The 13,741-nt window shown below is 47.8% G+C and overlaps 1 protein-coding gene across 4 annotated transcripts in view; it reads right to left on the reverse strand.

Annotated features, from left to right (window-relative positions):
• Positions 1-13,741, reverse strand: part of IL16 (interleukin 16) — a 160,927-nt gene that overhangs the window by 98,607 nt on the left and 48,579 nt on the right. The window lies entirely within an intron of this gene.

The following is a 13,741-nucleotide window of genomic DNA, read 5'->3' on the forward strand; positions in this document are numbered from 1 at the left end:
CCCGGGTACTCCCAGCTGCAGTGGTGGTACTCCACCTTACCACACACCATGGGTGGCGTCACGAACTTTAGACACTGTCCCCTGTAAATACTCCCCCTTTATTGTAATGGCCGCACGACTGCCCCTCGAGCCACCGCGGATCTGGATCCGAGCAGCTCGGCTGCTGACGTGGGGGCCGCACATAAACCCTCTGTTTGTGATGGCATACAACCAATTGGGGAACGTTTTAATTAGTGCCAATCAAAAACATTTCAAACTGCAGAGGTTAAAACCAATGACAAGAAGACCTATCAGTCTGTCCTTCATTCATAGCCTATGACTGGTCAGATTTGACATCAATCATGAATAGTCAGTCCTCACTAATAGCCAATAAATATAATATGTTTAAGCCCAATCAGTGAATCTGTTTCTTATCCTCATAGCTTCACTGCCTATCAACGCAGGTCCTCCTTTCATTCATGCATTCTTATTTGCTGTTAGAGAAGGTCCTGTGAGCAGCGCTACAGCGCATGTCTGCAGCCACTAGCAATCACTACCAGAATCCTCATTTATCTCTATAGAGATTGTACATTGTACATTGACAGTGAGATGTCAATCAGAGGATAAGAATAACTATCCCAAATATGTACTGAAAAAGCAAATACAGTACTCTGCATCAGGATAAAATAGTGATCATCAAAAATTGTATAAAAGCAATAAAGGAGTTCGAGCGGGATGTACATCAGGGTGCAGAGAGCTTGCGGGGTTGGTACCTCATTTTGGTATGTGCACTTGTTATTTGCTTCTTGAGATCTTTTTTGTTTTATAGTTTGTTAATTTAACCAATCTTATTAGTAACTGATGTTCTGCATTAACACTTGTCATATGTACTGTTTTCCATACACTCTCTGTTTCCCTTGTGTGAGTTTTTTCACCGTTACATGCGTTTGTTGTTCTACAATTTTAATGTTGTTCTGGTCTGAAGACGCTCACAGGACATATGGAGTCCTGTTAGTATGAATAAGCAATTGACTGGCTCATAGGGATATTGAGAGTATGGAGATAGCGTAGCAGGAATGATCAGATGAATGAACGGGTGTTATATAGACCAGGGTGTAGCAATAAAACATTTCACTGTCCCTCTATGACCCTTCCCAAGTTTGTGAGTGTTACAGCCATCATTCATTTTCACAATAAATATTATAGCTCCTTCTTACATCATAAATGTGCTGCAATCTGTACGCTGAGAAATATTTATTGGATTACGGATTCCTTGCTCTGTCCACAGAACTTGGACAAGGATGAGGACTTAATTTACTGTTGTTTTAGCTCCTTCTGACTCGCTCCGCAGTAATAGGAGCGAGCGCTGCAGATGAGTCAGGTCCGGATTATTACTTATTAAGGTTTGTTGTGTAGACAGTTTATAGATGGATGTTCCGCCAGTAATGATTGTGGACATGTGCTGCTGACATCTCCCTGGCGTTAAATATACTCGCATATTTTGTTTTACAGCTTATAGAGATGAGTTGACAAGTCATAGCTGTTCATCGCAATGTCATATCTAGAGGGAGAAGCACATTCATATCCTGGACTTTATTACATGTTAGAAAATGATCTAAAAATATAACATCACTAAAATTCAAAGCTGCTTGTAAATATAAGCGACTGTGCACCTTCCTTGTTATTAAAAATCCCCTCCATTCCGAAGAACAGAAGAGTTTTTATTTTTATTGTTTAATGCATTGTCTAAGATACCAACAACAGCTGCAGTCTAGCATTTGTGGCCAAGCATATGCCGTGCTTACAAGATCTTTTTAATAGATCTTGTAAGTAGTGATGAGCAGCGAGCACTACTATTCTCGGGTGCTCGGTGCTCGTAACAAGCAATGTGATGCTCAGACGGGCTCAACATATTTACGGAATATGTTGGAAGTCAATGGGGGGCTTGAGAATTTTTCCAGAAGATCTTCTGTAAAAATGCCTGAGTTCCCCCTAGACTTTCATTATATCCAGTAAACGAGTCGAGCCCGACCGAGCGTCAAACTGCTTATTACAAGTACCGAGCACCCGAGATTGGAAATGCTCCCTACTCATCACTACTTACAAGATCTATTAAAAAGAGCTTGTAAGCACTGCAGTATTCTTAATAGGATTTAATTATTTGCGGATGATACTAAACTATGCAAGGTAATTAATACAGAGGAGGATAATTTAATATTGCAGAGGGATTTGTGTGGGTTGGAGGCTTGGAATGAGAAATGTCAATTGAAGTTCAATGTGGATAAATTTAAGGTCATGCACTTGTGGAGAGGAAATAAAATGTATCACTATGTACTTAATTGTAAACACTGGGTAAAACTGTCACTGAAAAAGATTTGGGTTTATGGGTGGATGGGAAACTCAACTTTACTGACCAGTGTCTGGCAGCTGCTGCCAAGGGTAATAAAATAATGGGATGTATTAAAAGGTGCACAGATGCTAATGAGCAGAACATAGCTTTACCCCTATACAAGTCACTAATGCAACAACACTAAGGACTCATGCGCACGTTGTGTAATTACATGCATTTATGCTGCGTATAGCACTGCAGTGTAAATGCATGCGTCCTGCGTCCCCTGTACAATCTATGTGTCACGCTCCCCGGGTCCTCGGCTCCCCTCCCCGGGTCCTCAGCCCCGCTCCCCGGCTCACCTGCCACGCTCCCCTCGTCCCAGCCTCCGGTGCCCGTCCTCCATAGGTCCTCGGGTCGCCGATCCCGGCGTCCGACATCTTCCCAGGCCCTGGCCGGCTCTCCTGCGTCCTCCTCGCAGCCTCCTTCCCTGGCTTCTGGCACCCGGGCCGCGCGCATGCGCATTAGGGCACGCGCGCGGTCACTGACCCTTTCTTAAAGGGCCAGCGTCCAGTAACAGGAAATGAGGTTAGTCAGGTTCAGGGTATAAAGGGGGTTCTTGTCCAAGGGGGCGGGGCCTGATCTTCGTGTTCCCTGAGCTAGGAGTCAGGTCTCCTGGTGTTTATGTGCCTGTACTCACCTATCTCTCTTTGTAGAGCCGTACCTGCCTCGCCATCCAGTCTGCCGTATCCCGAACCCCGCACGCTGTCCGTCTGCCATCCGACAGCACCTGCCATCTCGGATCCCTGCGGTGACCCGTCATCTTGCTCCAGAGGTTCCGGACTCCGCCTGATATCATCTCGGCCTCCGAACCTGAGCTACGTCACCAAGACTACCTTCTGTGACTCCGTGGTCCCAGGGACTCCTCCGCTGTCTTCACTTGCACGGACTATCCTGCTGCCCTTCAGTGCTTCAGCTGCCGGACTCCCTACCTCCATCTTAGAGTTCGGTCCAGTGGATCCACCTCCTGGGTCTGCCCGACCGCCCGGCCGTGACAGTAAGATCAGGCCATGGATCCCGCTGCTGCACTAATGGCCCTGCAAGAGGAACTCCAACGCCAGCGTGAAGTCCAGACCCGCATGCTGCAATTCATGACCTCCGTGGACACCCGCCTGTACACATTACAAGCATCAATGACGCCTGCGGCACCCAGGTCCCCCGCCAGGCAAGCCATGGCTCCCGTACCAGTGGCAGCCTCTTCAGATGCTTCCCGACTCCGTTTGGCGTCACCTCCTCGGTATGCTGGAGATCCCAAGACCTGCAGGGGCTTCATAAACCAATGTTCCCTTCACTTCACGCAGCTGCCACATCTGTTCGCCTCCGACCAAGCCAAGGTCGCCTTTATAATGTCCCACCTAGAGGGCGAGGCGCTGGCGTGGATGAACCCCGTGTGGGAGAAGGAGGACCCCATGACCAAGGATCTTCAACAGTTCCTACAGGCCTTCCGCAGTACCTTTGACGAGCCAGGACGCGCCTCTGCCTCTGCTTCATCACTCCTCCGCCTACGTCAAGGGACACTGACGGTGGGTCAATACGCCATCCGTTTCCGCACTTTGGCTTCAGAACTCGGGTGGAATAATGAGGCCCTAACAGCCGCCTTCTGGGAAGGACTCTCGAGTCGCATCAAGGATGAGTTGGCGGGTCGGGACGTGCCCTCCACCCTAGATGCACTGATCGCCCTAGCAACTCGTGTGGACATACGTTTTCAGGAGCGCTCCAAAGAGCTATCTCGGGAGAGACGCCCGGTACGGCATTCTCCTCCGCCGCAGAAGTCCTCCGTTCCTCAGTCATCAACAGCTGGGATTCCCGTCCACGAGCCCATGCAGATCGACCGAGTGCGGCAGTCTGAACGACGTCGAGCAGAGCGGCTCGCCCAGGGCCTCTGCTTTTACTGTGGTGAGGACACCCACCTGCTACGCTCCTGTCCAGAGAGGCCGGGAAACTCCAAAGCCTAGGGTTGGTAGGAGAGGCCACCCTAGGTGCTGGGACCCTCTCTGACCCAGTTACATGGACAGTGCAAGTGACCACGGGAGAGACGCGGTTCACGGCTGATGCCTACCTCGATTCCGGGGCAGCAGGCAATTTCATCCAGCAGGCCACGGTGGACAAGTACCGGGTGCCTGTCATGCCACTCGACAAACCCCTAGTGATTGCCTCGGTGGATGGGAGGCCTCTCTCTGATACCATCTCCTTGATCACCAGGCCTGTCGAACTACGCATCGGTGCTCTTCACACCGAGAACATCGCTCTCTATGTTCTCCCACACATGTCCCACCAGATCCTGTTGGGACTCCCATGGTTGCGGACACATGAACCATCGGTTAGCTGGGGTACTGGCGAAGTCACCCGTTGGGGCTCTTCGTGTCATGAGAGGTGCCTAAAGTCCATACCACCCCTCCGACGACCCCCGGTTCCTGAGACCCTAACGGGGCTGCCTTCGGCCTATTGGTCCTTTGCCGATGTCTTTGACAAAAAGGAATCCGAGGTACTGCCGCCACATCGTCCATACGATTGTGCCATTGACCTGCTTCCAGGGACAACCCCACCTAGAGGACGGATATATCCTTTATCTCCAGCCGAAACCAGGGCCATGTCAGATTACATCTCAGAGAGCCTAGCAAGAGGGTTCATTCGGAGATCCTCCTCTCCTGCTGGAGCAGGTTTCTTCTTTGTCAAGAAGAAAGAGGGCGACTTACGCCCATGCATAGACTACCGGGGTCTCAACCAAATCACCGTGAAAAACAAATACCCCCTGCCGCTCATTCCCGAATTATTTGACCGGCTTAGAGGAGCTCGTGTGTTCACCAAGCTGGATCTTCGGGGTGCTTACAATCTGGTACGCATCCGCTCTGGTGACGAATGGAAAACCGCGTTTAATACGCGCGATGGACATTATGAGTACTGCGTGATGCCCTTCGGTCTGTGTAACGCTCCTGCCGTCTTCCAAGAACTGGTGAACGACGTGTTTCGGGACCTTCTCTACATCTGTGTGGTTGTTTATCTAGATGACATCCTTGTCTTCTCTCCGGACCTCCAAACCCACAGAGAAAACGTACAGCTGGTCTTACAAAGACTGAGAGAGAATCGCCTGTACGCAAAGTATGAGAAGTGTGTCTTTGAGCAGTCTTCCCTCCCCTTTCTGGGGTACATCATCTCTGATACTGGACTGCAGATGGACCCCAAGAAGGTCTCCGCCATCATCAACTGGCCTCCGCCTTCTGGACTGAAGGCAATCCAACGCTTCCTGGGATTCGCCAACTACTACCGCCAGTTTATCCCGCACTTCTCTGCCTTGACCGCTCCTCTCTCCGCTTTGACCAAAAAGGAGGCTAATCCTAAGGACTGGTCACCTGCGGCAGACGCCGCATTTTGTTCTTTGAAGCGAGCATTCGCCTCCGCCCCTGTACTCCACCGACCGGAGTTAAACCGCCAGTTCACCTTGGAGGTGGATGCCTCCTCCTCAGGAGCCGGAGCAGTGCTCATGCAAAAATCCTCCTCCGGGAAGATGGTGACCTGCGGTTTCTTCTCTAAGAGCTTCTCAGCACCCGAACGTAATTACACCATCGGTGACCGAGAATTACTGGCGGTCAAACTGGCTCTGGAGGAGTGGCGCTACCTCCTGGAAGGAGCAGTGTACCCCGTGATTATCTACACGGACCACAAAAACCTGGAATACCTGCGGTCCGCTCAGCGACTGAACCCACGGCAAGCCAGGTGGTCCTTATTCTTTGCCAGGTTTGACTTCCAGCTCCACTTCCGACCAGCGGACAAGAATGTACGCGCTGATGCCTTGTCTAGGTCTCTCATGCCCATGGAACAGGAGGAAGAGACTATCCAGCCTATCATCTCTCCTAGCAAGATTGTTCCGGTGGCTCCTGTCACTCTGGCCCAGATACCACCTGGGAAGACCTATGTCTCGGAGACCGACAGGCTAACGGTCTTACACTGGGGTCATACCTCAAAAACAGCCGGCCATGCAGGCCAGAAGAGAACATGGGGTGCAATTGTACGCCATTACTGGTGGCCATCTCTTCGCACGGACGTCGCCGCCTTTGTCTCTGCCTGCTCCTCTTGTGCCAGAAACAAGACGCCCAAACACCTCCCACATGGCCGCCTTCTGCCTCTGCCGATACCTTCGATTCCGTGGCAACACATAGCAATGGACTTTATTACGGACTTGCCATTGTCATCCGGGCACACAGTCATATGGGTCGTGGTGGACCGGTTCTCAAAAATGGCCCATTTCGTTCCTATGGCTGGACTGCCCTCTGCTCAGGAACTCGCGGACGCTTTTATACAACACATCTTCCGCTTGCATGGCTTTCCATTACACATCGTATCAGACAGAGGAACTCAGTTCACCTCCCGCTTCTGGAGGGCTCTCTGTAACCATCTGGGAGTGACTCTGGACTTTTCATCTGCATACCATCCTCAGTCTAATGGCCAAGTAGAGAGGGTCAATCAAATCTTGACCTCATTTCTACGTCACTATGTTAACGCCCATCACGACGACTGGTCCGCTCTTCTACCTTGGGCTGAATTCTCCCACAACCACCACATCAGTGAGTCGTCCTCCAGCTCTCCCTTCCATGTTGTTTACGGACTTCAGCCTTCCATCCCATTGCCTGTATCCCCCTCTTCGGATGTCCCTGCTGCAGATACAGTAGCCCGTGACTTTGCCACCATTTGGGACTCTGTCAAGGTGTCTCTAGGACGTGCTTCCCTGCGGATGAAGAGACACGCAGACAAGAAACGCCTGGATCCTCCGTGTTTCTCTCCTGGAGACCTCGTCTGGCTTTCTTCCCAGTACGTCCGCCTGAAGATACCTTCATACAAGCTGGGTCCTCGCTACATTGGGCCGTTTAAAGTCCTCACCAGGATCAATGAGGTCTCCTACAAGCTGCAGCTCCCGGCCACGATGAGGATACCCAACTCGTTCCACGTCTCCCTGCTCAAGCCGGTGGTCCTTGGTCCCTTCTCCGCTGCTGCCAGTCCAGCTCCTCCACCTATTGCCGATGATGACATCTATGCGGTAAGGGATATCGTGGCCATGAAGACCGTACGAGGTCGGCAGTTCTTCCTGGTGGACTGGGAAGGGTATGGTCCTGAGGATAGGTCCTGGGAGCCCAGGGAGAACGTAGGCACTCCTCTTATCCGTGCCTTCTTGTCCCGGTTGCGGGGAGGGGGGCGTGGGGGGGGGGGGTACTGTCACGCTCCCCGGGTCCTCGGCTCCCCTCCCCGGGTCCTCAGCCCCGCTCCCCGGCTCACCTGCCACGCTCCCCTCGTCCCAGCCTCCGGTGCCCGTCCTCCATAGGTCCTCGGGTCGCCGATCCCGGCGTCCGACATCTTCCCAGGCCCTGGCCGGCTCTCCTGCGTCCTCCTCGCAGCCTCCTTCCCTGGCTTCTGGCACCCGGGCCGCGCGCATGCGCATTAGGGCACGCGCGCGGTCACTGACCCTTTCTTAAAGGGCCAGCGTCCAGTAACAGGAAATGAGGTTAGTCAGGTTCAGGGTATAAAGGGGGTTCTTGTCCAAGGGGGCGGGGCCTGATCTTCGTGTTCCCTGAGCTAGGAGTCAGGTCTCCTGGTGTTTATGTGCCTGTACTCACCTATCTCTCTTTGTAGAGCCGTACCTGCCTCGCCATCCAGTCTGCCGTATCCCGAACCCCGCACGCTGTCCGTCTGCCATCCGACAGCACCTGCCATCTCGGATCCCTGCGGTGACCCGTCATCTTGCTCCAGAGGTTCCGGACTCCGCCTGATATCATCTCGGCCTCCGAACCTGAGCTACGTCACCAAGACTACCTTCTGTGACTCCGTGGTCCCAGGGACTCCTCCGCTGTCTTCACTTGCACGGACTATCCTGCTGCCCTTCAGTGCTTCAGCTGCCGGACTCCCTACCTCCATCTTAGAGTTCGGTCCAGTGGATCCACCTCCTGGGTCTGCCCGACCGCCCGGCCGTGACACTATGTAGATTGTGCATGATACGTGCGCACGTTGCTTTTATGAACACAGCGATTTGGATGCTAAAATTTTGACCCAAATCCGTGCGTTCATAAAAGCAGCATGTCAATTATTCCGTGCGCTATGGATACAGCTCCCGCTCTGTCTATGGTGGGGCAGCATCCCGAGCGCAGGAAATCGCCTTTTTTAACACAAATACTGCATTCATTCTACAGTGTTTCTGCAGTGATTTGAAGCGCACATGTGCTGTCAAATCGCTGCAGAATAACCAGCAGTTACGTGCGCATGAGCCCTAAGGCCTTTTATTTTTATTTCTTTATATTAAAACTGGGAAAATTAGGTAAAACTTTTAGATTTTTACTCTTATTTTTATATAAATATATATATATGTATATGTGTGTGTGTTTTTATTTTTAACTACCATAGGACAAAGGCTATGGGCGCATACTGAGTACCGTATTTGCTTGCAGTAATTTGTGCACCAAATCTGCATTTCCTATAAGAAAGAAACCCGCATTTTTGCAGTGTGTTCTTACTGCACTTTTAATGCATTTTCGGTGTGTTTTTGACACTTTTTTTTTCCATGCATTTGGGGTGTAAAAAAAAAGCTGGTAAAAATGCTGACATAATTGACATGCTGCAGTTTATTTTCTGCTGGAAATCTGCAAGGTAAAAAAGCAAGATGTGCACAAAACGTCAGGATTCTCATTGACTTTTATGGCATAAGGATTAGCATACAGGTTTGGGACAAAACTGCACCAAAAACGTTATAAAGACGCGCTGTGTGCACACAGCCTTACAGTTACAATTATTTGGCCGCTTGTACAGTATACAACAATATTCTAGTATATAGTGTAAATCAAGCTCGGGTTGTAGGGCTAACAAGATTGCAATGCCAGGAGCCTTCAGTAGACTTTCAGCTGCCATAATAATTTATTGACACCCCGCGATCACGTTGTGGGGGCCTTTGCAAGCCATTGAGCGGACGCACAGGCAATCACCCTATTTATATTTCAAAAAATTCAATCATCTGTACTAAAAATACTTTCGGCACTTCCTAATGACAGGACAGACTGAGAGCAGAGAAGGCTCCATACTAACTTATTTTTTGTCACGTGTTCTATTTGTGTTTTTCATGGATTAAACACATAGCCATTATATTAGATGGCCCTTTTCATAAACACATTCTTTTCTGTGATTCATCAATCCGAATAAGGAGACATGCCTGACTTTTATCTGATTAAGCGCTCATGCGCACGTTGCGTACTTACATGCATTTACGCTGCGTATAGCATTGCAGCGTAAATGCATGCGTCCTGCGTCCCCTGCACAGTCTATGTAGATTATGCATAATCCGTGTGCACGATGCTTTTATGAACGCAGCGATTTGTGTGCTAAAATTTTGCCCCAAATCTGTGCGTTCATAAAATGAGCATGTCAATTATTCCGTGCGCTTTGGATGCAGCTCCCGCTCTGTCTATGGTGGGGGCAGCAGCCAGAGCGCAGGAAATCGGCTTTTTTTAACAAAAATACTGCATTCATTACGCAGGGTTTCTGCAGCGATTTCACGCGCACATGTGCTGTCAAATCGCTGCAGAATAATCAGCAGTTACGTGCGCATGAGCCCTTACAATACTGTGTAGGATTTTGGTCTCCGGTGTATAAGAAGGACATAGCTGAACCAGAGGGGGTGCAGAGAAGAGTAAACAAGGTTATTAAGGGAATGGATGGACTGCAATACCAAGACAGGTTAATAATTGTGGGGTTTTTCCAGTTTGGAAAAACGAAGGGGCAATCGTTTTACAATGTACAAATATATGCGGGGACAGTACAGATGATCTTTTTACACCTAGGCCTGCAACAGGGACAAGGGGGCATCCACTACATCTACAGGAAGGGAGGTTTAATCATAATCTCAGACGCATATTCTTTACTGTTAGAGCAGTGAGGCTCATAATGTTGTAATGGTTGATTCATTACTAAAATTTAAGAGAGGCCTGGACGCCTTTCTTGAAAAACATAATATTACTGGTTATGTGCACTAGATTCTGTGATGGGGCGTCGATCCAGAGAACTAGTCTGATTACTGTATGTGGAGTCAGGAAGGAATTTTTCACCTATTATGGAGCTTACTGTCTGCCTCATGGGGTTTTTGCCTTTTTCTGGATCACCATGTAAGGCTATGGGTTGAAGTTGATTAATAATTAAACTGTGAAAATAAATAAATACTGATTGTTTTAGTGCAATATGCTCCTGTATTAGCTGTGTACTGTGAATTACACAATTCTGTTTGCTGGAAAAGGATTCTGCCCTTTACAACAGAGAGATGTTGGATACACTCCCGTGCTAGAACACAAGATTATCATCTGTATATAATAAAAGCCATAACTATATCCATGGCACAGTTTATGTATTTCGAGATGGGCTTTGCACAATATATGTACACTGTGAATGAAAGCCATAGAAACTCATGGGAACCATTGATGAATATCCTAGACCCATGTGTGCAGCCTTTAAATGTCATGAACCCATATAGAGGCCTTTTTTTAAAAAAAATCTAAACAAGCTCATTTCGGACAATCTATCAGATCACTCATATGTTATTGCCTTCATTAATTGCGATTGCTGCTTCTGATCTCCCTCCAGCTCCATAACATACTTTTTATGAACCGGTGCCAAAATCTACTGCGTATGCAAAGCGATCTTGTGCTGTAGTAAATCAGACATCTGCCTCCTTATTTTCAACATCTAGAAATGTTTTGAGGATCCTTTCGGTACTGTATTAATGAGAATCACTTGGGTTCTTTTTCTGGTGGACTTTATCCATCCAATTCCTAAAGAGTCTCAAGTATCTTACACTTACATACGGTAATCTCTGAACACTATTAGAACTATTTGTCTTTTCAAAGAACAGTCCTTCATTCTTATGTAAATTTACAGTCATATGAAAAAGTTTTGGCACCCCTATTAATGTTAACCTTTTTTCTTTATAACAATTTGGGTTTTTGCAACAACTATTTCAGTTTCATATATCTAATAACTGATGGACTGAGTAATATTTCTGGACTGAAATGAGGTTTCTTGTACTAACAGAAAATGTGCAATCCGCATTTAAACAAAATTTGAGCGGTGCAAAAGTATGGGCACCTCAACATAAAAGTGACATTAAAGGGAACCAAACATCAGCATTTTCCTATATAAGGTGCAGCCAGTGCAGTACTGGCACTATCAGGCACAGGCTGTACATACCATTAGTGGGCAGCTCGGGTGTGTAGGCTGTGAAATTCAACTTTATAAAGTTTGAAAATACATGCACTTTTTGATTGACGTGTGCACCTCGCTGCTAATGTCCGGGCGGGTTATGCACGTGTATCCCCGCCCCCCCACCTGTTCCTCCCTCTCACTGGCCGTATGTAAATTTCTAATCTTCTGTTACACGGCGTCGGAGTTAGCACCTGTGCATAGCACTTATCTCCGGCGCCATGTTTCTGAAGCCCACAGTATTATGGTGCATGAGAGGGCGGTACATGAGAGGGCGGCGCATGCGCCCTCGCTTGTTCAGATCTGTTGTGACCGCGGGAGCACGCGCAGTCACAACAGGACTGGAGAACAGCTGATCTTACCCTGATTAGCTGCAGCAGACGATATCATAGGAAACGTCTGCATAATCGTGCATAACCCGCCCGGACATTAGCAGCGAGGTGCACACGTCAATCAAAAAGTGCAGGAATTTTCAAACTTTATAAAGTTGAATTTCACAGCCTAAACACCCGAGCTGCCCACTAATGGTATGTACAGCCTGTGCCTGATAGTGCCAGTACTGCACTGGCTGCACCTTATATAGGAAAATGCTGATGTTTGGTTCCCTTTAATATTTTGTAGATCCTCCTTTTGCAAAAATAACAGCCTCTAGTCGCTTCTTGTAGCTTTTAATGAGTTCCTGGATGAAGGTATATTTGACCATTCCTGTTTACAAAACAATTCCAGTTCAGTTAAGTTTGATGGTCGCCGAGCATGGACAGCACGCTTCAAATCATCCCACAGATTTTCAATGATATTCAGGTCTGGGGACTGGGATGGCCATTCCACAACATTGTAATTGTTCCTCTGCATGAATGCCTGAGTAGATTTTGAGCGGTGTTTTGGATCATTGTCTTGCAGAAATATCCATCCCCTGCGTAACTTCAACTTCGTCACTGATTCTTGCACATTATTGTCAAGAATCTGCTGATACTGAGTTGAATCCATGCGACCCTCAACTTTAACAAGATTCCCGGTGCCGGCATTGGCCACACAGCCCCAAAGCATGATGGAACCTTCACCAAATTTTACTGTGGGTAACAAGTGCTTTTCTTGGAATGCCGTGTTTTTTTGCCTCCATGCATAACGCCTTTTTGTATGACCAAACAACTCAATCTTTGTTTCATCAGTCCACAGGACCTGCTTCCAAAATGTAACTGGCTTGTCCAAATGTGCTGTTGCATACCTCAGGCGACTCTGTTTGTGGCGTGCTTGCAGAAACGGCTTCTTTCGCATCACTCTCCCATACAGCTTCTCCTTGTGCAAAGTGCACTGTATTGTTGACCGATACACATTGACACCATCTGCAGCAAGAAGAAGCTGCAGGTCTTTGAAGGTGGTCTGTGGATTGTCCTTGACTGTTCTCACCATTCTTCTTCTCTGCCTTTCTGATATTTTTCTTGGCCTGCCACTTCTGGGCTTAACAAGAACTGTACCTGTGTTCTTCCATTTCCTTACTATGTTCCTCACAGTGGAAACTGAGAGTTTAAATCTCTGAGACAACTTTTTGTATCCTTCCCCTGAACAACTATGTTGAATAATCTTTGTTTTCAGATCATTTGAGAGTTGTTTTGAGGAGCCCATGATGCCACTCTTCATAGGAGATTCAAATAGGAGAACAACTTGCAAGTGGCCACCTTAAATACCTTTTCTCATGATTGGATACACCTGCCTATGAAATTCAAAGCTCAATGAGGTTACAAAACCAATTTAGTGTTTTAGTAAGTCAGTAAAAAGTAGTTAGGAGTGTTCAAATCAAGAAATTGATAAGGGTGCCCATACTTTTGCACCGGTCAAATTTTGTTTAAATGCGGATTGCACATTTTCTGTTAGTACAATAAACCTCATTTCAATCCAGAAATATTACTCAGTCCATCCGTTATTAGATATATGAAACTGAAATAGCTGTTGCAAAAACCCAAATTGTTACAAAGAAAAAAGGTTAACATTAATAGGGGTGCCCAAACTTTTTAATATGAGTGTATCATTAACACCTCTAAAGAATAAGAAAACGTATAGACTAATATAATGGTTGCCACTCATCATTGTTAACATCATGCACAAAGCAGTATGTTCTGCGCTGCTTTACATTTTGAAATATATACAAACAAG

This window comes from Anomaloglossus baeobatrachus, chromosome 4 (assembly GCF_048569485.1).
Source record: "Anomaloglossus baeobatrachus isolate aAnoBae1 chromosome 4, aAnoBae1.hap1, whole genome shotgun sequence".
NCBI lineage: Eukaryota > Metazoa > Chordata > Amphibia > Anura > Aromobatidae > Anomaloglossus > Anomaloglossus baeobatrachus.